This window comes from Panulirus ornatus, chromosome 27 (genome assembly GCF_036320965.1).
Source record: "Panulirus ornatus isolate Po-2019 chromosome 27, ASM3632096v1, whole genome shotgun sequence".
NCBI lineage: Eukaryota > Metazoa > Arthropoda > Malacostraca > Decapoda > Palinuridae > Panulirus > Panulirus ornatus.
The window spans coordinates 762,394-789,262 of record NC_092250.1 but is presented as its reverse complement, the minus strand read 5'-3'; the positions used below and the strand labels follow the sequence as shown (position 1 = coordinate 789,262).

At 45.5% G+C, this 26,869-nt stretch overlaps 1 long non-coding RNA gene across 1 annotated transcript in view; it reads left to right on the top strand.

The window, feature by feature from the left end:
- Positions 1–1,282: 1,282 nt before the first annotated feature.
- Positions 1,283–26,869, top strand: part of LOC139757515 (uncharacterized) — a 66,998-nt gene continuing 41,411 nt past the window's right edge. Inside the window, exon 1 of the long non-coding RNA XR_011714647.1 lies at positions 1,283–1,666. This is a non-coding gene — a long non-coding RNA (uncharacterized lncRNA). The remainder of the gene's footprint in view (positions 1,667–26,869) is intronic.

The following is a 26,869-nucleotide window of genomic DNA, read 5'->3' as shown; positions in this document are numbered from 1 at the left end:
AATCAATGTTTGTAATACTAATTTGTCCAGAATGGGGGTGAGAAATGGTAGGTCATACATGTCTGGGAGTTAATTTCATATGGGTGTGTCTGGTTGGATGCTGTGTAAGACTGGAGTGAGAGGGTGGTTGTAACTGTTTGTTGGGTTATTTTCACATATCTATATTTTTCGTATCATGTTTGTTGGGAAGGGATTGAGGAGAGTAGGAGAAACAACTGCTCCCAGGGAACTCCACAATAGACCTTGGAATTAAGTGACTGGCTTGGAAGTTAGCTCTAAAGCTAGGTAACCCTTTCCTGTTATGGAGGGATACCTTTAAATGAGTTGTGTGTGGGGACGGTATCAAATATTTTGTTGATATCCATCACCACAAAGGAGGGTTGTGGCCAGGGCAGATGGTGGGATGTCTCATCATATTCATGGAGTCATGTGTGAAGGATTATAGTGGCTTTAGGAAAGAGAGAAATACTGCTATGGTGGGAAGGTGGTGGTGAGAGTAAGTGAGCATAGTAAAGAGGCTTGTGTGTAGATACCACGAGCGAGTAAATGAAAAATGGTAGGCGATAGTAAGTCAAACTAGGGCAGTGAGTGATGAATTAGGAACTGAATTAGGTTATTAGGAAATCATTGTTTACATGTGCAGGTGAAGTGTGTGGGGTGTGGGCGTTTGAGAAAGGATAGTGTGTGGTAGGATGAGGAATTAACTTGCCACTTGAAAAGAGATGTGTTGGTGTTACCATGCCAGGAAGGAATGTATGTGATCAGATATTCAGTTGGTAGGAGGTTAAAAGGAAGGTGTAGGTGCTGAAAAAGAGGGCAAACAAGTGATGGGGTGAGAGAGTTTAAACAAATTTCAGAGAGAATAAGAAAGTGTTTTGGAAGGAGGGGGAACAGTATGGTAACTAGAGAACAAGTGGAAGCATCAGTGGGCAGAGCAAATGATAAGGTAGAGATGCAGTGTTGGCTTTGAAGGACTGGTGAATGTGTTAGGTGATGGTGCGTGAGACTCAAGATATATATATTCAAAGTGCAATAGTCGTGGTGAATAGTGTGATGGAAGAAGCGGTAAAAGCCTTCCGTAAGATGATGAGTGGCAAAGCTGCTGTTGTTGAAGAAATTACAGTTGAACTTTTAAAGGAAGGGGAAGACAGTGGCAATGATTGGTTAGGCAGGATTTCCTATGTATGTATTTATGCCATAGGGTGAGGCGTCTGAAGACTTGGAGAATGAGTGGTATAGTTCCATTGCTAAAAGCAAAATAGGTGAAATATAAATGCTCGAATAACAAGAGGTACAAAAGCCTAAAATTATATAGGTGTCTTGCAGAAATAAATTTAAAGGTATTAGTAAGATTGACAAACACTTCGAATTAAGGCAGTTCATTCGTTTACAGAATACATCCCCCCCTTTCTTTAAACTCTAAAGTAGTTTGTTAATTGGCAAATGTATTTCGAATGATGGTTTTATGTCGCTGGGAGAGGAATTACTTTAAGACATATATCCTGTACGCCATCCAGCGTGACGTCAGAGGCCGCTGTGACGTCACTAAATATGGCCGCCGTCAATGTAAACATCTTTTGGTGTGTTCAGAAATAGGATGAATTATACCGCTTGAGGACGTCCAAGCCAGATTTTAGGCATCACCAGGGGATAATAGATTGCATATGTAAGTCCAGTTTACTAGATATATGACGTACGTTGAAGCTACTGTAGGATATAGATCTGAGTATATCTTGCGTTAGCTTTGGCCCTAATCTAAGGATGTTCAAAGATTTCATTTATATTTATCTGACGTCAAGAGTCTCGGGAATTCCTGAGAGAATTTGTAGTTAGATATGTATCAGAATAATGAATTTATGTCGGTAGTTAAATATGTGTCAGAATTGATGACGTCGGTAGTTAGATATGTATCTTAATGCCTATATATGTATTGTGATCATTTCATACATGTTGGTAATAATGGCATCCGAATGTATTTTATAATTTATTCTAAGTCGTATTTTTGGAAAATATTCTTTTTTTTTTTGAAATTTTATTTTGGAAAATGAAGCGCGTGGAAAACGATACAGCCCCCCCCCATAGTGCCATCTGTCAGGTGGACGCCTCCTACGGGGTTATTTTGCCGGCATTTTGTTGGGAACGTGACATCATTATTTGTCTATTTACTTATTAATGTTGAAAGTAAATTGGGTAATTTAACTTTTTGTTAATTTAAGACTTTATGCCTGGATTTTTGGTTTATTATAATTTATGCATTAAATTTGTCATAGTGGATTATATAGGACAATATTTTTATATTTTCCCCAATTTCTTCAAATTTGGGGATGAATTGCATTTTATTTTTTCAAATACGTAATATTAAATGAATTTGATTACTGACAAAGAGAAATTATCAATTATTTTTATTATGTTTCTTATGTGGTTTAAAGATTGGAGAAAAATACCAAAAAAATATTTCACAATATTTTATGTTTTTATGAATATTACCAACACTGGAGGAATGATTGTATCTCAATAGAAGACTGCATCGGGATAACTGATTTAATTGTAAAAAAAGAAAAGAAAAAGGTAATTATTTAATAAGTCTAAATCACGTTTAATACACGCAAATGACTGACAATTCTACTTGACCATAGGTCTTCATTTGTGTAGATAGAAAAACCTTTCTTCAGAGCGCAAGTGAAGCCATGGTCTTTGTAAACGTTTTTCACTTCATCCAGAACATGCGGTGGGAGCAGGTGAAGGGGAGACAGTGAAATAGAAATGTAGGATATTGTTATTAAAGTTACGGGAACACTGGTCATTATTAAGAGTAAGTTAGGGTACAACGAGGATGGGGGGAAAAAAGATAGAAAAAATAAAGAATAAAGGGAAAGAGTATATATGAATCGAGTAAACACCAGAAAATGTATTAATGGTAAAGAAAAGATGACGAAGTGGTGGTTTTTCCAAAGCTCAACTGAGGTTTTTCCTTAAGACGTTAAATTAGATTTAGGTGACAGGTTTTCTAAACAAAAGATATATAGGAAGATTTCATTAAAACTTGAGGTACACCACGAGTGAAAAGTTCCTTTTGGTGAGGCTGTCTCATGGGGAATACAATCTCTTTGAAAGACTCACTCCTAAGGAGCCGACATTTCCCTGCTGCTGCACGTAGCGCAGATTTCAGATGCAGGAGCCTTTACAAAGGTCTTGGATAACACAGGATTCTTTCAAAGAAAATTGGTCCTGGGTTGGTTAAAAGTACACATCTACGAACTTGTGTTTAACAAATTGAACAGGTGAACAAGATTGAACAGATAGATAAGCAATGAACAAATGATGAAGCGAGGAAGTTACATAGATCCAGAATTTGATAAATGTTTTATGTTACAGAATCAATGTTACAGTTTAGGCAGTGTATCCGCTGTAGGAGACATGTGAATGACGTAGATGGATGTATATACTTTGCGTTGTTGGAATGGGTTGTGGTGGAATGGAACGAATAGAAAATAGAAATGGTTAAATTCATGGTGTTCAGGCAATAGGTTTGAACTGTTTGATGACACCCTTTGAATCAGTTTCATGCAAAGAATATATATGCAAAATGTTATTATTACCCCACTGTGAAAGAGGACATTGCTGTAGGAGACATGTGAATGACGTAGATGGATGTATATACTTTGCGTTGTTGGAATGGGTTGTGGTGGAATGGAACGAATAGAAAATAGAAATGGTTAAATTCATGGTGTTCAGGCAATAGGTTTGAACTGTTTGGTGACACCCTTTGAATCAGTTTCATGCAAAGAATATATATGCAAAATGTTATTATTACCCCACTGTGAAAGAGGACATTGCTTTTAATAACGTAATCGCGATTTTTTATTATTTACGTATTTCTTAATAAAGTATTAAGTTAGAATGATAGACATGATGTGACAACTTACATTGAGATGGGTCATTATGACGTAAATTCACGCGGGGCCTGTGTTCGATTCCTGGCCCGGGCGGCCAGCTCATAGCCAACGGGAATACGGAGGTACAATTCTTTCTCCCGTACCTCAGGGATTATTGGACTGATGTTGTATACGGGGGTCGACGTGCTGTCAGTGGACTGAACCAGGGCATGTGAAGCGTCTGGGGTAAACCATGGAAAGGTCTGTGGGGCCTGGATGTGGATAGGGAGCTGTGGTTTCGGTGCATTATTACATGACAGCTGGAGAATAGACATGTGAACGAATATGGGCTTTCGTCGTCTGCTCCTGGCGCTGCTTCATTAACGTGGGAAACGGCGATCAAGTATGGAAATAGTGTGTATATATATATATATATATATATATATATATATATATATATATATATATATATATATATATATATAATTCACCATTTCCAGCCATGTGTAAGACCTCGGGGTAAGTTAGGCATCTTTTTAGCATGAGAAGTTAAGACGAGGTTTTCTTACCTGGGTCGACCATTAATATAATGTCTGGCAGTCGCCATAGCCAAGTATATATATATATATATATATATATATATATATATATATATATATATATATATATATACACCAGTATGGCGACTGCACGTCTAGCTGCAATGCAAGAGACATTATTACTGGTGGGCTGAAAGGGGAAATGATAATACAAAATAATAGGATCTTTTAACGTTCCTGTGTTGCTAAACTTCTTTTTTTTTTTTCCCCTTCTCCGCGGAAATTCATTTCCTCCAATTTAGTGCACCAGACGTAAAAGCATCCAAGCCTTCACCGAAACCTTGACAGAGGGAAAGAAAGAAAGAGATAAGAGGACATGGGGCGAATTGGGGTCGTGTATACACTTAGCATGCTATATACATTTTCGTGGGGCTAACTTTCATATATATATATATATATATATATATATATATATATATATATATATATATATATATATATATATATATATATATTTAGATACATATTTGCAGAATATGTAGCCTTTTATTTTTCATTCTGGTCATTGACATTAAAATTTTTATATTTTGAATACGTTAGCAGAATATGTAGCCTTTTTATTTTTCATTCTGGTCATTGACACTAAAATTTATATATATATATATATTTTTTTTTGTAACGATTAATTATTCAAGATCTTTTATGTATTTGTTTTATTTATTTATATTTTGGATCAGTTGTTATGAGGTAGAAACTGCAGAGTTATATGCAAATGACCCCCTAAACACTTGATGGTATTATGATAACCCCTTTTGGATATGATGACCTGGACCGTATTTGACCTGACCCCTGCCCCCCCCAAAAAGGTCGCAGTGACGCATGTTCATAAAGTTGATATTCCAAGCATCAGCTACTGAGTCTTTTTTTATGTATTTTGATCCTTGTCTGTTCAAGTACTGACCTCTGAGGGCGTTGAACAAGAGAAGAGCCTTGTTCCTCTTGTGTTTGGCAACCACCGTTGGGAGTATGACCCTAGTTACTGCTGACCCCCGAGGTCAGGTCTCGCTGCTTACGTGGACTTGTCCCTAGGCTTATAGGGAATTAACCCTGGGATTTTATAGATTGGGGGAATTAGCCCTAGGGTGTTTTGGGTAATTAGTCCCAGGGTGTTTTGGGGGAATTAGCCCTAGGGTGTTTTGGGGGAATTAGCCCCAGGGGGTTTTGGGGGAATTAGCCCCAGGGGGTTTGGGGGGAATTAACCCCAGGGTGTTTTGGGGGAATTAGCCCTAGGGTGTTTTTTTTGGGAATTAGCCCCAGGGTGTTTTGGGGGAACTATCCCTAGGCTGTTAGAGGGAAGGTGGTTATAACAGCACTGGGCCAGGCATAGTGATGATGGTTTGGGGACATGAGACAGGCCAGGGAAAGGGGAGATATTGGATCAGGTCAGGTTAGTTGGCGAATTCTAGGGGTCAGGTCAATTGGGTCAGGTCAGGTCAGGTTAGTTAGGGGTCAGGTCAAGGGCAAGGTCTAGTTATCTGTACATGGTCTAGGGCACTGAATAGATAGGAATTTAGATAAACATACCGTGACCAGCTGTATACACCAGGGGCCGTACGCAGAAAAATTCTTAGATTTCTGCTTATTTTTATGCTTAGCTGAGCAAGTGACTTAAGTGCCACACAGAAAAGGACTAAGCACGATGCTGAGCAGAACTTAAGCATAAGATTTAAGAAGTATGAAATAAAGTTTGGGTCAAAATATTTGTCGTCTGCTAAGCAAATACTGAAGCGTAGGGCAGCTTTCAGAAACATGCTTAGCAAAATTCTTAAAGTTAAGTGAAATTCTTTGGGGTTAAGCATACTTAAGCATTCTAAGAAGATTTTGCATGCGGCCCCAGACCCCTTGAACATTGTTAGATTGTTTTCCTCAATAGTTATGCATAGATAACGACATAGCTCGTTACGTAGGCCTTGCTTTGGTGAACGTACATAACCAAGTGGTTTTACTGCATAATGTTTAGTTCGGGGTCGCATTGGATATCGTTGCATTCCAGATTATATAGGGTCATTCTAAGTTGGTGTCGGTTGTATTAGGTCAAGAGGTAATAGATAACAGGTTCTACTAGGCTATCATAGGTCAATGTACGATCAGATAACAGGTTCTTCTAGGCTATCATAGGTCAATATACGATCAGATAACAGGTTCTTCTAGGCTATCATAGGTCAATGTACGATCAGATAACAGGTTCTTCTAGGCTATCATAGGTCAATATACGATCAGATAACAGGTTCTTCTAGGCTCTCATAGGTCAATATACGATCAGATAACAGGTCCTTCTAGGCTATCTCAGGTCATAGGTCAATATACGATCAGATAACAGGTCCTTCTAGGCTATCTCAGGTCATAGGTCAATATACGATCAGATAACAGGTCCTTCTAGGCTATCTCAGGTCATAGGTCAATATACGATCAGATAACAGGTCCTTCTAGGCTATCCAAGGTCAATATACGACCTTCATTTGTTTCAGGGAGCGATTTATGGTCGTTTTATCTCTATAGATAGATCCCAGCGGACCATACTGCTTAGGAGTTGGGTGAAGTGATTTAGCGTAGGTCACGGGGGAAGGGGGGGGGGTTGTTAGGGGGGGGGTGTAGTTAGCAGCAGGAGGTCAATTGGGTAAAGACGTACCACCTCCCCGGGACACGAGTCGTACACGGTGTCCTTTGAAGTCGTACGGGAGTGTTGACCACTTGACCCATCACCACCAGCCCCAAGTGCTGAAGCATTGTTGACATGTTCCCTGTGGCTCCCCATCACTTGGGTGAGGGTGGGTGGAGGAGGAGGGAGTCTTCCTCTTCGTCTTCTTCAAGCTAGGAGGAGGAGGAGGAGGAGGAGGGAGTCTTCCTCTTCTTCTCTTCGTCTTCTTCTTCTTCTTCTTCTTCTTCTTCTTCTTCTACTTCTTCTTCTTCTTCTTCTTCTTCTTCTTCTTCTTCTTCTTCTTCTTCTTCTTCTTCAAGCGGGTGGAGAAGGGAGGGAGGGAGGGAGTCTTCCTCTTCTTCTCTTCGTCTTCTTCTTCTTCTTCGTCTTCTTCTTCTTCTTCTTCTTCTTCTTCTTCTTCAAGCGGGTGGAGGAGGGAGGGAGGGAGTCTTCCTCCTCTTCTTCTTCAAGCGAGGAGGAGGGAGGGAGTCCTCCTCTTCTCCTTCGTCTTCTTCAAGCGAGGAGGAGGAGGAGCAATTTCAAGAAGGTGATGAACTATGGAAATGAGGCTGGCTGGCTCGGGCAGGCGGGCGGCCCTGTGTGACGCGGTGGCTGGGGGAGAGAGAGAGAGAGAGAGAGAGAGAGAGAGAGAGAGAGAGAGAGATGGTGGAATGATGACGTCAGTGTTTAGATAGATAGATAGAGGGGGGGTAGGGGGTGTGTCCAGTAATGTCCCTGGCCATGAGAATAGATGGTATTTCTCATGTCCTTCGTAAAAAATGATATTCATGGACATTCCAAACTGTGGTTTAGATTTACTCTTATTGCTTCCACCGCAGTTGAGTTGCTTCCGAAGATTCCAAAGTCGCACCGGGCTTCATTCCGAATATTCAGTCGTCCGAATATTTATCCCGGCGAAAATAACCACCCTCGAGGCAGCAGGCAAAGCGAGAGAGAGGCAGCAGACAAAGAGAGAGAGAGAGGCAGTAGACAAAGAGAGAGAGAGAGGCAGCAGAGAGAGAGAGAGCGAGACAGTAGACGGAGAGAGCGAGACAGCAGACGGAGAGAGAGAGGCAGCAGACTGAGAGAGAGAGAGAGGCAGCAGAGAGAGTGAGGCAGCAGACAGAGAGAGCGAGGCAGCGGACTGAGAGAAAGAGGCAGCAGACAGAGAGAGCGAGGTAGCGGACAGAGAGAGCGATGCAGCAGACAAAGACAGCGAGGCAGCAGAGAAAGAACGAGACAGTAGACAAAGAGAGCGAGGCAGCAGACAAAGAGAGCGAGGCAGCAGACAGAGAGAGCGAGGCAGCAGAAACCTGCCTCGCTCGCTCCCAGGGAGGAACGTTCATCAACGAAGCCGTTGTAACGATCGTTAGGACACTGCCAACGAGGCCGTTGTAACGATCGTTAGGACACGGCCAATGAGGCCGTTGTAACGATCGTTAGGACACGGCCAACGAAGCCATTGTAACGATCGTTAGGACACGGCCAACGAGGCCGTTGTAACGATCGTTAGGACACGGCCAACGAGGCAGTTGTAAGGGCGATAACACTTTAGGGGTACACTTTATGAGCACTTAAAATGTCCCTTAAGGGCGATATAGAATTTAGGGGTAAATTAAGCTCCACTTAAGATGTCCCTTAAGGGCTATATAACACACTTTAAGGGTACATTTTAGGATCCCTTGTGAGCGGATAGCGACCCCCTGTCAACAGGGGAAATTGGGAATTAATGTTGTATAATTACCTCGTGGGGGGGAGGGGGCAAATAGGGTGTCGATGACTTTCATTGGGGGGGGGGGGGGGGGGGGAGGAAGGGGGACGGAAACTCAGTAAGGCTGGTATTCGTATGGTCGAGTCCCGTGGGTGTGAGCCTTAAGATCTTAGCGCGCGGGTGATGAGGATGCCACGCCAAGACTTATTTACGGGTGGGACGAGGGGGGGGGGGAGAGGTGGTGGTGGGGAGAGAGAGAGAGAGAGAGTGGGGGTTTAGGGTCCAGAGCGGGTGCTGTGTCGAGGCTGCGTGAGAGAGAGAGAGAGAGAGAGAGAGAGAGAGAGAGAGAGAGAGAGAGAGAGAGAGAGAGCCAGAGCTCATGGTTACCGCGCCAGACTTGATTGGTAGCGTCCGCCTCTGAAGATGGGGTTCAAATACACGAAAGCGCTCGGGCGAAATTCCCTGCCTTGCTTTTTTTTAACCCCCCTCTCGTGTGTGTGTATGTGTGTGTGTGTGTGTGTGTGTGTATGTGTGTATGTGTGTGTGTGTGTGTGTGTGTGTGTGGAAGGCAGGCCCCTACGGGCCCTAGGGGCCTACCCACACCAACACAGGGGCCATGGACACCACTGACTGTATCTCATGACGCTGGCACCACTGAGTGCGCTCACTTGGTATCATTGATTGTGTGTGACCTGGTGTTGGTACCACTGACTGTATCGGTAGGCGTCGGTACCATTGACTGTATCGTATGATGTTGGCACCACTGCGTGTGGGTACTTGGTGTTGGTATCATTGATTGTATGACTTGGTGTTGGCACCACTGAGTGTAGCACTAGTGTTGGTACCACTCACTGTCGCACTAAGTGATGGTACCAATGATAATGGGTAGGTGTTAGCACCACTGACTGTATCTTATAATGTTGGCACCACTGAGTGTGGTACTTGGTGTTGGTATCATTGATTGTATGACTTGGTGTTGGTACCATTGACTGTATCTTATGATGTTGGCACCACTGAGTGTGGTACTCGGTGTTGGTATCATTGTTTGTATGAATTGGTGTTGGCACCACTGACTATATGATGTAGCGTTGGTACCACTGAGTATGAAAGAGACGTGTTGGTACCACTGATTTTATAACCTGGAATTGGCACCACTGATCGAATGACTCAACGTTGGTACCACTGAGTGTGGTACTTGGTGTTGGTATCATTATTTGTATGACTTGGTGTTGGTACCATTGACTGTATCTTATGATGTTGGCACCACTGAGTGTGGTACTTGGTGTTGGTATCATTATTTGTATGACTTGGTGTGGGCACCACTGACCATATGATGTAGCGTTGGTACCACTGAGTATGAAAGAGACATGTTGGTACCATTGATTTTGTAACCTGGGATTGGCACCACTGACCGAATAACTTAACGTTAGTACCACTGACCGAATAACTTAACGTTGGTACCACTGACCGAATAACTTAACGTTGGTACCACTGACCGAATGACTTAACTTTGGTACCACTGACCGAATAACTTAACGTTGGTACCACTGACCGAATAACTTTACGTTAGTACCACTGACCAAATAACTCAACGTTGGTACCACTGACCGAAATACTCAACGTTGGTATCACTGACCGAAAGACTTAACATTGGTACCACTGAACTGCGTGACGCACGGTAACAAGCCGTTACCATGTAACAGGTCAAATAACTATTCCCCCAGGTCACATCTCGTAACCCATGACCTTGTGACGCTACCAATTACCTCCCCCCACCCCGTTGTGTAAGACTAATCAAGGAGTCGTAATTAAGAGTTTCAAATGAGCGCCTGGTATATTTCCCTCAGCTTCAGGTAGAAGGTCATAGGTCGAGCGGCCAGCCAGCCAAGCCAGGCTTCCTCCGCTCGCTCCACGTACACATACTGATGTATATACTGATGTATATACTGATATATACACTGATGAATCTGTGATGAAAGACGAGCGAAGAAGAAAAAGGGGAACAGAAAAAACGCGAATGACAAAAATTAGAAAACGAGAATGGAAAGAAGAGGAGAAAAAGAGATGACGTGAAATAGGGACCAAAGGGGAGAGAATATAGCGTAAGAGAGGAGAATTCCCGCTTAACATTAGCGATGACGGGTAAATACATACCCTGCATTAATGACCGTTATTAATGACCCCAGTCGACTTCCTAGCGTTATTTGACCGTTATTAATGATCCCAGTCGACTTTGTAGCGTTATTTGACCGTTATTAATGACCCCAGTCGACTTTGTAGCGTTATTTGACCGTTATTAATGACCCCAATCGACTTTGTAGCGTTATTTGACAGTTATTAATGACCCCAGTCGACTTTGTAGTGTTATTTGACCGTTATTAATGACCTCAGTCGACTTCCTAGCGTTATTTGACCGTTATAAATGACCCCAATCGACTTTCGAGCGTTATTTGACCGTTATAAATGGCTCCAGTCGACCTTCGTAGCGTTGTTTGACCGTTATATATGACCCCAATCGACTTCCTAGCGTTATTTGACCGTTATAAATGACCCCAGTCGACTTCCTAGCGTTATTTGACCGTTATAAATGACCCCAGTCGACTTCCTAGCGTTATTTGACCGTTATTAATGACCCCAGTCGACTTCCTAGCGTTATTTTCAACGCGTGTGATAGATGCTGTGAAGAGGCATTATTGTTATTATTGTTATTATTATAATTATTATTATTATTATTATTATTATTATTATTATTATTATTATTGATAGGGGGTTACGTATTTGTATGGGGTCGGGTTTGGTTTTTCTGGAAGACAAGAGAGAAAGATGTGATTATCACACGAAAGTGCACTTGGGAACTTATCGTGTTTCATTTTCCCCTGTGGACTCATAGGAATATCTTGATCACGCGCAAAATTGTGATCCTTTCCACCACACACACACACACACACACACACACATATATATATATATATATATATATATATATATATATATATATATATATATATATATATATATCACAGACCTGGAGCACTCATGTGAGTAAACGCCATGCTGAAATAAACACAGGAACTCCCATATATATATATATATATATATATATATATATATATATATATATATATATATATATATATATATATATATATATATTCTCATGTTCATGTTCACTGTTTATTCTTGAAAATGGCTTGCAATACCGTCAAAAGTTTTTGAAGCTTACGTATTTGATATACATATTTTTTCCTCTCCAAGCGAGTTTACTCGTATTTATTCATATTTACTTTGATTTAGGAATCAAAGGAATGGCCAGTGCAAAACTTAGGAATAATTTATTTATCGTCTTTCTTTTTTTTACATAGTTATCCGATATTTTTTTTTTATTGTAAGGGATAACAGATACAAAAGGGGTTTCAGAAAGTATCGTTCGGTGTATATCAAAAGGGGGATTCGATTCCCTGATATATATATATATATATATATATATATATATATATATATATATATATATATATATATATATATATATATATATTTTTCCCCTCCCTCCCCCACTAATTTTCCTTATGCAAATTCTCTCATAGTTTCCCATACCCCTTTTTTTTTTTTTTTTTCCCCAACCCAGACTTTGCGAAGGGGGGAACTTATTCACTCGCATCAAGTGTGGAAACTTAGATTACAAAGATTATTATTTTTTTTTTTTTTTTACTAATGTAGACAAAGGAATTTTGACTTACATACGCAGAGAAGCGAATAATTTTAAAGGAATGTCTAAGTCATTTCCTGTGGTTTAGGTTACGTCCTGATTGCATTCAAAGCGATTCTGAACTCTAATGTCATCCGTGAGTGTCCGAATCTGTTTTCGGGTGGCTTCGTCGGCTAGGAGTTTGGCTCTTGGGTCAAAACTCTCTCTCTCTCTCTCTCTCTCTCTCTCTCTCTCTCTCTCTCTCTCTCTCTCTCTCTCTCTCTCTCTCTCTAGTATTTGGCGCTTATTTATTTTTGAATGATAGCATTTGGCGCCTATTTATTTTTGAATGATAGTATTTGGCGCCTATTTATTTTTGAATGATAGTATTTGGCGCCAATTTATTTTTGAATGATAGTATTTGGCGCCTATTTATTTTTGAATGATAGCATTTGGCGCCTATTCATTTTTGAATGATAGTATTTGGCGCCTATTTATTTTTGAATGATAGTATTTGGCGCCTATTTATTTTTGAATGATAGTATTTGGCGCCTATTTATTTTTGAATGATAGTATTTGGCGACTATTTATTTTTGAATGATAGCATTTGGCGCCTATTTATTTTTGAATGATAGTATTTGGCGCCTTTTTATTTTTGAATGATAGTATTTGGCGCCTATTTATTTTTGAATGATAGTATTTGGCGCTTATTTATTTTTGAATGATAGCATTTGGCTCCTATTTATTTTTGAATGATAGTATTTGGCGCCTATTTATTTTTGAATGATAGTATTTGGCGCCTATTTATTTTTGAATGATAGTATTTGGCTCCTATTTATTTTTGAATGATAGTATTTGGCGTCTATTTATTTTTGAATGATAGTATTTGGCGCCTATTTATTTTTGAATGATAGTATTTGGCGCTTATTTATTCTTGAATGATAGCATTTGGCGCCTATTTATTTTTGAATGATAGTATTTGGCGCCTATTTATTTTTGAATGATAGTATTTGGCGCCTATTTTTGAATGATAGCATTTGGCGCCTATTTATTTTTGAATGATAGTATTTAGCGCCTATTTATTTTTGAATGATAGTATTTGGCTCCTATTTATTTTTGAATGATAGTATTTGGCGCCTATTTAAATTTGAATGGTAGTATTTGGCGCCTATTTACTTTTGAGTGGTAACATTTGGCCCCTAGTAACAAACCTCCCCCCCCCCCCTTTTCGTTCGTTTCTCTGAAGCTGCTCAGATTCGGACGTTTTCTCCGGCGTTAACAAGCCTATCTGACCTAAGGGTCGTTCGGTGCGGAGTGTGTGACGTAAATAGCCCCATTGAGGAGGCACCAGCTGACGACGGTCGTAAGGTAGCGTCGTGGTGGGGGCGTGTGTCTTGTTCGTCCTAGCGATTGCCTTGTGGTCGCTCATCCTAGGTGAAGAAAAAACACCAGGAGGTGGTGTTCGTTTTTTTTCCCTAGGATAGACTTGCTCCTAGGTAAAGAAAAAACGCCAGTAGGTGTTCTTTATTTTTTTTCCTAGGATAGACTTGATCCTAGGTGAAGAAAACGCCAGGTGTGCGTTATTTTTTTTTCCTAGGATAGACTTGATCCTAGGTAAAGAAAAAACGCCAGTAGGTGGTGTTCGTTTTTTTTTTCCCTAGGATAGACTTGATCCTAGGTGAAATAAACGCCTGGAGTTATTTTTGTTTTTTTCCCAGGATAGACTTGGGTTAAGTTCAGTTCGTATGGGAAATTGCACTTGTGTACGGACCTTACGTTTCGCCTTAGTGAAGAACAGACCCTTTGGTAAGGTCTGTCCACGAAGACCCGAAACAGACAGAAGGAGGTTGAAGACCATTAGAATAAGTAGTTGTGTCGTCTGCCTTTTCCCCCTTAACACAGAGCATGGCTTTGGAACTACACACACACACACACACACACACACACACACACACACACACACACACACAGACACACCCACACACACACACACACACACACACACACACACACACACACACACACACACCCACCCGCTGTCACCCCCAGGGGGCTTGCGAAGCCTCCAACGACCAAGAAGGGTCGTGTGTTTCCCCCCCCCCCCTCTTAACCCTTGCCCCCCCCCCTCCATCCAGACTGGCCGCCTCCACCCGTCTTGCCTTTTGCGAGACGTGGAGGCTTATGAATGGCTCCCGGGTCCACCTTGTGGAGCGTTCCCCCGTGTGGACCGTCTTACGTATGTGGCGTGACTCATCTTCAGGTCTCCCATCTCCAGGTCGTGGCTGGAGGACACGCCTCGCTTCTCTCCACCGTCCAGAGCGTAGGAGACGTGTAGACGTGGGGAAGGGGGAAGCAAGTGTCTTTAGCTTTGTATTCACCTATGTCACTTTGGGAAACCCTCTTCTTCACCACCCCTCCTCCCTTCATGCTTGCATTCGTTCTCATCCCCCTCTGTCCATTTCTCGCCTTCCTCCCTCCTATAGCAGCACCACGAGATCAGTCAAGCCGGCCGCGTCTTCTACCGCCTCACTTCTCCTCCTCCTGCTTCCTCCTCCATCAGGCAGTATCCACTTGCGCCCGTGGGCCTCACGCCCTTGCAGAGCGGTCACGTTAGGGTCGCTCGGCAATCCATTCTGTTTATCTCTCTCTCTCTCTCTCTCTCTCTCTTTCTCTCTCTCTCACACACACACACACACACACACATATTCCTCGCATTCCTCATCGAATTGGACTCAGCCATGCCACACGCGTGTTCCACACGTTCCATTTGGCCCGCCCCCTTCCCCTCAGGGCTGGCTAGGAAAGTGGGTCATTGGGTTTATGGAGACAGACTCTCTGCAGCTGTACATATACACGCCACAGTCGAGCCCCCCCCACATATGAGCAGAGATACATAGTTTGTCGATGTTTCTCACATATTGCACAGTCATAAGCTCAAGTGTTCACACGACCTTGTGGCACAGAGGCACTGTGGGAATTTTGGTATCGTGTATACAGCTCCAGCGGATGTTTCGAATCGACATCTGTGGGTTGGAAATGGAATTCCAAATGTCGTATTTGCTCTCGGAACCCCCTTTCCGCCTGGCGCCGGGAAGGGGGTTCTGGTTTGTGTCAGCCTGGAGGCAAAATGAGCCATCAGTCAACCCTCTTTGTTGGCTGCTGATGGAGTCGACAGAGTGGACCATTGTAGACACGACATTATGATGTGTTTGTATAGAAACTATAGTATATATATATATATATATATATATATATATATATATATATATATATATATATATATATATTCCTATGAGTCCACAGGGAAAATGAAACTCGATAAGTTTCCAAGTGCACTTTCGTGTCATAATCACATCATCATCAGGGGGTATACAAGAAATTCAGCAGTTGATATACATTAAAGAGACGTAGCTAGGACGCCATTTGGTAAACAAGTGGATGTTTATTTGAAATCAGTTTCGTGTATCATATATGTATGTTTATTCACCCCATATCTTCCTCCCTCTTATCACCCCATACCTTCCTCTCCCCCTAATCACCCCATACCATCCTCCTCCCTAATCACCCCATACCTTCCTCCTCCCTAATCACCCCATACCTTCCTCTGCCTAATCACCCCATACCTTCCTCCTCCCTAATCACCCCATACCTTCCTCTCCCCCTAATCACCCCATACCTTCCTCCTCCCTAATCACCCCATACCTTCCTCCTCCCTAATCACCCCATACCTTCCTCCCCCTTATCACCCCATACCTTCCTCTCCCCCTAATCACCCCATATCTTCCTCCCCCTAATCACCCCATACCTTCCTCTCCCCATAATCACCCCATACCTACCTCCTCCTAATCACCCCATACCTTCCTCCCTAATCACCCCATACCTTCCTCTCTTCCTAATCACCCCATACCTTCCTCCTCCCTAATCACCCCATACCTTCCTTCTCCTAATCACCCCATACCTTCCTCCCCCTTATCACCCCATACCTTCCTCCCCCTTATCACCCCATACCTTCCTCTCCCCCTAATCACCCCATATCTTCCTCCCCCTAATCACCCCATACCTTCCTCCTCCTAATCACCCCATACCTTCCTCTCTTCCTATCACCCCATACCTTCCTCCTCCCTAATCACCCCATACCTTCCTCTCCCCCTAATCACCCCATACCTTCCTCCTCCCTAATCACCCCATACCTTCCTCCTCCCTAATCACCCCATACCTTTCTCCTCCCTAATCACCCCATACCTTCCTCCTCCTAATCACCCCATACCTTCCTCTCTTCCTATCACCCCATACCTTCCTCCTCCTAATCACCCCATACCTTCCTCCCCTAATCACCCCATACCTTCCTCTCCCCTAATCACCCCATACCTTCCTCCTCCCTAATCACCCCATACCTTCCTCCCCCTCCACCCCATACCTTCCTCTCCCTAATCACCCCATACCTTCCTGCCCCTAATCACCCCATACCTACCTCCTAATCACCCCATACCTTCCTCTCCCCCTAATCACCCCATACCTTCCTCCCCCTCCACCCCATACCTTCCTCTCCCCCTAATCACCCCATACCTTCCTCCCCTCCACCCCATACCTTCCTCTCCCCCTAATCACCCCATACCTTCCTCCCCCTCCACCCCATCACCCCGATAGCACAAGAGTCGTCCGGCAGTATAGACGATACGAGACGAAGATTAAAAAAAAAAGAAAAAAGAAAAAGATATACCGGTTTCTCCGGTTTCTCTCCCCCTCCCCTCTTATCCGGCATTTGCTTCATTAACCGGAGCCGGTTCCCTATTATCGGAACGACCCACACGCACTCCTCAATCCATCATTATTGGTAGGGAGAGAGAGAGAGAGAGAGAGAGAGAGAGAGAGAGAGAGAGAGAGAGAGAGAGAGAGAGGAGAGGGGAGAGCGCTGTGTGAGTGGAGAGGGCTTGATGAAGAGGGGAAAGGGGGGTCAGGGTGGCCCCCTACACACACACACACACACACACACACACACACCCCGGTCATACAAAGCCTGGTGCCCTGTCTGGAGGGAAGGGGGGGGGGGGTGTGAACGCCTGAGTTGGGTGTGGGCCGACGCCCACACCCAACTCAGACCCACGCGAGCCCCTGCTGGTTCGTGTGTGTGTGTGTGTGTGTGTGTGTGTGTGTAGGGGGGCCACCCTGACCCCCTCTCTCCCTTCTTCATCAAGCCCTCTCCACCCACACAGTGCTCTCCCCTCTCCCTGTCTCTCTCTCTCTCTCTCTCTCTCTCTCTCTCTCTCTCTCTCTCTCTCTCTCTCTCTCTCTCTCTCTGTCGCTTCCACCTCCTCCCTCCCACCTACACCTCTCTCTCTCTCTCTCTCTCTCTCTCTCTCTCTCTCTCTCTCTCTCTCTCTCTCTCTCTCTCTCTCTCTCTGTCTTCTTTACCCACGTACATACATGCCCCTCCCACCCTCCCTCCCCCCCCCTCAATTCACTTCCACCTCCCTCCACCCCCACCTACATTTCCACCTACATTCTCTTCAGCCCCCCCTTACACCATCACCCACCTTCCCTTCCCTCCCCTCCCCCCTAGATCCACCCCTGCCACCCCCCCCCCTCCTCCCTTGTCCAGGTCAATTACAGCTGGTGATCATCCTCACATTAATGACCTCTTCCTCCTCATATATGTCGTCCGGCAGGTAATTATAAGGCGTTTAGGGTCGTACAGTGGGTGACTGAAGCCCTTATGTTGTGCTCAGGGTCGTACAGTGGGCGACCGAAGCCCTTTTGTGGTGTTCAGGGTCGTACAGTGGGTGACTGAAGCCCTTTTGTGGTGTTCAGGGTCGTGCAGCAGACGACTGAGGCCCTTTTGTGGTGTTCAGGGGTCGTACAAGGCCCTTACGTGGTGTTCAGGGTCGTACAGGAGATGACGGAGGCCCCTGGTAGGCGATAAGCGTCTCTATAAACAACTCGCTAATGGCCATTATTACCTCCACTAACACAGCCGGTGGCAACGTTTGGCAACCCTGGCTACACAGAAGGAGGAGAAGGAAAGACGGTCTTAAACAGTTGTGTATTAAGGGAGGAATTCCAAGGACCGTCTTGCGAGAGATGGAGGTGGTGGCAGCATCCTGAGCCTCCTCCACTGTTGCCGTCAGTTCCCGGGGCTCGTGGTTGTGTGAGGTGAATATGGCAACGTCCGTCTGCTCTTGCCATCATTTCCGTTTGCTTCTTGATTTGTGAGATCTTGATATGGCAACATCCTCTCTTCTTGCCATGATTTCTTGCTGCTCTTGATTTGTGAGGTATTGATTTGGCAACATTGTGAGCCACTGTTGCCATCAGTTCCCGGGACTCCTGGTCGTGTGAGGTGAATATGGCAACGTCGTCTGCTCTTGTCAGGAAACTGACATAGAATGGCACATCCACTCATACTAATATATATATATATATATATATATATATATATATATATATATATATATATATATATATATATATATATATGTATATTGCCTATGAGTCTACGGGGAAAATGAAACACGATAAGTTCCCAAGTGCACTTTCGTGTCATAATCACATCATCAGGGGAGACACAAGAGAGAAATATAACAGTCAGTTGATATACATCGAAGACACGAAGCTAGGACGCCATTTGGCAAACATGTGATATATATATATATATATATATATATATATATATATATATATATATATATATATATATATATATATATATATATGCGAGGTCTGGCGAGAGGCAAATTATATTATACATATAGCAAGCCACATGATGCCCCACTGTATATATGCAAAAGGCTTAAACCCAACCTCATAGTGTCTTGTGCTGGAAATGGCTCCTTAAAGGACATAGATTGTAACCAGGGGGGGAAGGAGAGGTGGTAAATGGTGGGTGTGGGGGCCTCCTCTTCCTTCTCCTTAACCCCCTCCCCCTTTTTTTTGTGGGGGGGGAGGTGAGTGTCCCCCCCCCCTGCTTATATCGTTGTCTCTTCTTTCTCTAGAGACTTCAGTGGCTGTCGAGGTTCGCTTCTGCTCCGAGGCTGCCTATTTTTTTTTTTTGTCTTCTCTTGCGCCCCGCTCATACGTTAGGTCCCTGTGTTGCCAGTACACACACACACACACACACACACACACACACACACACACACTCACACACAGTCACACACACACACAGTCACACACACACACACACACACACACACACACACACACACACACACACTCACACAGTCACACACACACACAGTCACACACACACACACACACACAGTCACACACACACACAGTCACACACACACACACACACACATATATATATATATATATATATATATATATATATATATATATATATATATATATATATGTGTGTGTGTGTGTGTGTGTATTAAGGAGTGTCGATTCATGGGAAACTCCTTTATTTTTTCCCTGTACCCATTTCAGGAGAATTAGACGAAGGGGAAATGGTTAGCAAGAAGACACAGTGAGGGGTGCCAACTTGTGGTGGGGGTTGAGGATAGAGAAACACCCCAGTGGTCCGTCTTGGACGATCGTACGAAACTGTATATATATATATATATATATATTTTTACCTCGTACTACATATTCGACACAGGTGTGTATACATGTTCTACCACCGTACATAGACGCTACATTAGCAAGGTTACGGTTAGGATTGTTTCTATTATCGGGGTCTTGGAGTTTTTGAGCCAGGGGACTTGGAGTAGGGAGTTTTGTAGACGCTTTTGGAGAACTGGAGGTTGTTCTGGGGGGGGGGGGGGTTAGTGGTGTTAAAAGGGGTTGAGGTTTAGTGGTGTTAAAATAGGGGTTGTGGTTTAGTGGTGTTAAAATAGGGGTTGTGGTTTAGTGGTGTTAAAATAGGGGTTGTGGTTTAGTGGTGTTAAAATAGGGGTTGTGGTTTAGTGGTGTTAAAATAGGGGTTGTGGTTTAGTGGTGTTAAAATAGGGGTTGTGGTGAAGTGGTGTTAAAATAGGGGTTGTGGTTTAGTGGTATTAAAATAGGGGGTTGTGGTTTAGTGGTGTTAAAATAGGGGTTGTGGTTTAGTGGTGTTAAAATAGGGGTTGTGGTTTAGTGGTGTTAAAATAGGGGTTGTGGTTTAGTGGTGTTAAAATAGGGGTTGTGGTTTAGTGGTGTTAAAATAGGGGTTGTGGTTTAGTGGTGTTAAAATAACGGAGTTAACGGAGGCGAAGTTGCATCAGAAATGGTTGTGGAGGGGGTGTGGCTGTGTTGTGGGATGGGGAAGGGAGAGAGGGAGGGGAGATGGACAGATAAATGGGGTGACGAGACGGGTTTCATAAACGGGAAGGGTAAAGGAAGAGGATTCACTGTTAACAGAGGAAGTACTGTTAACGGAGGAAGCTATATACAAGAAACACCATTAACAGAGGAAACTGTTAACAGAGGAAGCACTATTAACAGAGGAAGCACAGTTAACAGAGGAAGCTATCAACAGGAAACACCATTAACAGAGGAAGCTGTTAACAGAGGAAGCACTTTTAACAGAGGAAGCTATAAACAGGAAACACCATTAACAGAGGAAACTGTTAACAGAAGAAGCACTGTTAACAGAGGAAGCTATATGCAGGAAACACCATTAACAGAGGAAGCACTGTTAACAGAGGAAGCTATAAACAGGAAACACCATTAACAGAGGAAACTGTTAACAGAGGAAACTGTTAACAGAGGAAACACTATTAACAGAGGACTTGGCAGGGCCATATCATATTGCACCCCCCCCCCTCTCCACTCTCATATTAACCCCTCCCCCCCCTTCCCACTCTCTCTCCTATATATATATATATATATATATATATATATATATATATATATATATATAGGACAGGACAGGAGAGGACAGACAGACAGACGGACAGGACAGGACAGGACAGACAGACAGACAGACGGACAGGACAGGAGAGGACAGGACAGGACAGGACAGGACAGACAGACGGACAGGACAGGAGAGGACAGGACAGGACAGGACAGACGGACGGGACAGGACAGGACAGGACAGACAGACGGACAGGACAGGACAGGACAGACGGACGGGACGCAATCTATTCACGTTACAGTACAATATAGAGAGACAGGTGGAGTGGACATTGTCCCCTCCAGCACGTGACGTTGGAGGAAGTGGGGGAAGTGGGGTGGGACACGTTGGGAAAGTCCCCTCTTTGGGGAGGAGGGAGAGAGGTGGGGGAGGAGGAGGAGGGAAAGATGGGGAATCCCTCCTTCCCCCGCTCTCGAAGGGCGTCGCAACGCGCCTGTAGGAGGGGGTGGCGTGAAGTGGTGGTGTGAAGTGGTGGCGTGAAGTGGTGGCGTGAAGTGGGTTCCCTTGTGCTGTTGTTGGGGGAATACCCGGGTCAGTGAACCCACTTCATTTGTCAAGGGCGGCCTCCACTTCAGTAGTCACGGGCGGCCTCCACTTCAGTTGTCACGGGCGGCCTCCACTTCAGTTGTCACGGGCGGCCTCCACTTCAGTTGTCACGGGCGGCCTCCACTTCAGTAGCCACGGGCGGCCTCCACTTCAGTAGTCACGGGCGGCCTCCACTTCAGTAGTCACGGGCGGCCTCCACTTCAGTAGTCACGGGCGGCCTCCACTTCAGTTGTCACGGGCGGCCTCCACTTCAGTAGTCACGGGCGGCCTCCACTTCAGTAGTCACGGGCGGCCTCCACTTCAGTAGTCACGTGCGGCCTCCACTTCAGTAGTCACGGGCGGCCTCCACTTCAGTAGCATCGGGTCACGGGCGGCCTCCATGTGGAGGTCCTAGGACTCGTTAGGCAGTAAGGGGAGAGGTCCTCGAGGGTGAGTCGGTGGTCCTCGAGGGTGAGTCGGTGGTCCTCGAGGAGGAGGGGTGAGTCGGTGGTCCTCGAGGGGGAGGATTAAGTCGGTGGTCCTCGAGGGTGAGTCGGTGGTCCTCGAGGGGGAGGGGTGAGTCGGTAGTCCTCGAGGGGGAGGATTAAGTCGGTGGTCCTCGAGGGTGAGTCGGTGGTCCTCGAGGGGGAGTCGGTGGTCCTCGAGGGGGAGGATTGAGTCGATGGTCCTCGAGGGTGAGGCGGTGGTCCTCGAGGGTGAGTCGATGGTCCTCGAGGGTGAGGCGGTGGTCCTCGAGGGGGAGTCGGTGGTCCTCGAGGGTGAGTCGGTGGTCCTCGAGGGGGAGGGGTGAGTCGGTGGTCCTCTAGGGTGAGTCGGTGGTCCTCGAAGAGGAGGAGGAGGAGGAGGAGGAGGGGGATTTCAGTGGAGGAGAGGAGAACCAAGTCCACCTCGGGAGGGAGGGAGAGATAGGTCAAGTCAGTGGAGCCAGGTCAAACGACAGGGGTGTGTCATGTAGGTCGTGTGAGTGTGTGTGTGTGTGTGTGTGTGTGTGTGTGTGTGTGTGTGTGTGTGTGTGTGTGAGGGCAAGATGGAGAAGAGGAGGGGGGGAAGGGGAAGAGGGAAGAGGGGGAGGGGGAAGTGCCACTCTGCCTTTTCAAAAAACAGGTGACACACGAACACACATGATCGTCTTATACTGTGAAGAGAGAGAGAGAGAGAGAGAGAGAGAGAGAGAGAGAGAGAGAGGGGGGTGGGGGGAGGGGAGGGGGAGGTGGTGGAGGGACGTGAAAACAGTCCTTGTGAAAGAAGCGGGGGAGGGGGGAGGGGGAGGGGGGCGTTAGGAGGCCTAGTCACCCAGATTGTAAAAATGGTGAGGGGAAGGAGGGAGGGAGGGGAGGAGGAGGGGAAGGGAAATTCTAGTTTTCCCCCTCCTCCCTCTTCCCCTTCCCTCTTCCCCTTCCCGGGTTTTGAAGAGGGGGTTGGGGTGGATGGTGGGGGGGGTCGAATAGTCGTACCCCAGTATGGGCGAGTGAGTGGGTGGGTTGGGTGGGTGGGTGAGGTGGGTGGGGTGGATGAGGTGGGTGGGTGAGGTGGTGGGTGGGTGTGAACACCTCCTCTACAGTGTAAAGAGTCGGGACGTCTATTGATCTGGGTTGTACAGGGGGGGAGGGGGGGAAAGGGTTGGAGTGGGGGGGAGGACTTGTACAGGGGGGAAGGGGGGGAGGACTTGTAAAGGGGGGGAAGGAAGGGTTGGATGGGGGGGGGAGGAGGACATCTACTCCATTGAGGTCGCAAAGCGGGGAGGGGGGGCGGGGGGAGGGGGAGAGGACGCTTAGTCCCTCGTCCAGGTCGTGAAGTGGGGGCGGCTGATCACCCAGGTCGTGAAGTGGGGACGTCTAGTCGACCAGGTAGTGAAGTGGGAATGTCTTGTCGACCAGGTAGTGAAGTGGGGACGTCTAGTCGACCAGGTAGTGAAGTGGGAGTGCCTTGTCGTCCAGGTAGTGAAGTGGGGACGTCTAGTCGTCCAGGTAGTGAAGTGGGGACGTCTAGTCGTCCAGGTAGTGAAGTGGGGACGTCTAGTCGTCCAGGTAGTAAAGTGGGGACGTCTAGTCGTCCAGGTAGTGAAGTGGGAATGTCTTGTCGTCCAGGTAGTGAAGTGGGGACGCCTAGTCGTCCAGGTCGTGGTGTATCGGGGACGCCTAGTCGTCCAGGTCGTGGTGCATCGTGGGACGTCTAGTCGTCCAGGTCGTACATCGGGGACGCCTAGTCGTCCAGGTCGTGGTACATCGGGGGACCCCTAGTCGTCCAGGTCGTACATCATGGACGCTTAGTCGTCCAGGTCGTACATCGGGGACGTCTAGTCGTCCAGGTCGTACATCGGGGACGTCTAGTCGTCCAGGTCGTGGTACATCAGGGACGCCTAGTCGTCCAGGTCGTACATCAGGGACGCCTAGTCGTCCAGGTCGTACATCAGGGACGTCTAGTCGTCCAGGTCGTACATCGGGGACGCCTAGTCGTCCAGGTCGTGGTACATCAGGGACGTCTAGTCGTCCAGGTCGTGGTACATCGGGGACGTCTAGTCGTCCAGGTCGTACATCGGGGGACGTCTAGTCGTCCAGGTCGTGGTGCATCGGGGGACGTCTAGTCGTCCAGGTCGTGGTGCATCGGGGGACGCCTAGTCGTCCAGGTCGTGGTACATCGGGGACGTCTAGTCGTCCAGGTCGTGGTACATCGGGGGACGTCTAGTCGTCCAGGTCGTGGTGCATCGGGGGACGTCTAGTCGTCCAGGTCGTGTTACATCGGGGACGTCTAGTCGTCCAGGTCGTGGTACATCGGGGACGTCTAGTCGTCCAGGTCGTACATCAGGGACGTCTAGTCGTCCAGGTCGTGGTACATCGGGGACGTCTAGTCGTCCAGGTCGTGGTACATCGGGGGACGTCTAGTCGTCCAGGTCGTGGTGCATCGGGGGACGCCTAGTCGTCCAGGTCGTGGTACATCGGGGACGCCTAGTCGTCCAGGTCGTACATCAGGGACGTCTAGTCGTCCAGGTCGTGGTGCATCGGGGACGTGTTTGGGTCGAGGTAGTGGAGTGTGGACGCCATCTGGTCGAGGTGGGGTGGCGGCGGTGGTGGTGGGGAGGAAGGCAGGTGGTAGGGGGCAGTGGTGTCGTCCAGGTGGTGATGGTGATGGTGATGGGTGGAGGTGGCGGCGGTGTGGTGGAGGTGGTAGTGATGGGTGGGAGGGAAGACGTCCGGGCCGTGGCTGATGTGGCGGACGGTCCTGTGATGGCGCAGGGGCACTGGGCGCTCCACACGCGTCTGGCTGAGGGAGGAAAGTAAAAGGGACAAGATATCAAGTTACTGTCTTACTTTGAAGTTACTTTCTTACTTTAATTTGTTAGGTTACTTTCTTACTTTAATTTGTTAGGTTACTTTCTTACTTTAATTTATTAAATACTTTCTTACTTTGAAGTTACTTTCGTACTTTAAGTTACTTTCTTACTTTAATTAAGTTACTTCCTTTAATTTATTAAGCTACTTTCTTACTTTGATTTATCTGTTGCTCTGGGGACGTGTATATATATATATATATATATATATATATATATATATATATATATATATATATATATATATATATATATGTATGTATATATATCGCTACCTCGCTATCGCGGGAAATGGCGAATAGTATAAAGAAAAAAAAAAGTATATATATATATATATATATATATATATATATATATATATATATATATATATATATATATATATATATATGCAAAAATCCATATGAAAATGAAACACGATAAGTTCCCAAGTGCACTTTCGTGTAATGATCACATCGTCAGGGGAAATACAAGAATGAGATAGTGTATATATATATATATATATATATATATATATATATATATATATATATATATATATATATATATATATATACAGAGGTGGATGGGAGGGATAGAGACGGGGAAGGGAGAGGGGATGGGGGGGCGACCCTCATTATCTGATGGGGGTTTGAAGGGGTCATGGCACTCGCCAGATGAGGGGGGGGAGTGAATAATGTGGAGGGCTGGCAGGCATTCATCAACTGATGAGGAGGAGGGAAGGTGGAGGGAGGAGGAGGAGGAGGTGGGTGGCACTCACTAGATGAGGTAGATGGAGAGAGCGACTGTGAGGGAGGAGGATGAGGGAGGAAGTGTGAGGGTGTGGGGGGCACTCACCAGATGAGGTAGATGGAGACAGCGACTGTGAGGATGAACCCGCTTCCCACCGCCACTATTGCCAGCGTCCAAAAGTTAACCTCGTCTGTGAAGGGGGTGAGAGATACCTTCGTGTTAGGTCATCATAAATATATATATATATATATATATATATATATATATATATATATATATATATATATATATATATATATATATATAAGTAAAGACATGGTACATATATACGAGGTTAAGTGAAAGGGCAGTATGTATGTAAATTTATCTTTCAGTGACACACAGAGATTGGAAACACACACACACACACACACCTTCACCACTATCACCACCACCATCACTCCGTCTCCCTTTCTCTCTCTCTCTCTCTCTCTCTCTCTCTCTCTCTCTCTCTCTCTCTCTCTCTCTCTCTCTCTCTCTCTCTCCCTGAATGGCGGATGACACTGTTCAGTGGTGTAACCACCACCCCGCCATTTCCCCTTTTCCATACCCCTGCAGTATAGCCGGCACGAGACCTTCCTACTCAACTGTAAGACTGTGTTCACGGAAATATTCCTCCTTCAGAGCAGCCAGAAGTTATCTGTTCTGCCAAGAAAATGGACGAGTTATTAACCTCTGAGTATGAGAGGGAGGGAGGGGGGGTTAGTCATCGTGCTGCAGACCACTTTCTCGTGCCTGCAGACCACAGACGGACGGACAGACATGACCACACTTTGCAAACCATAGATCCTGTCTCGTGTTTATTTATTCTAAAGATTTTATGAGGTGTGTCTTCTGTATTGTACAATTTCTATTTAGGATGGGATAAGAATTGATG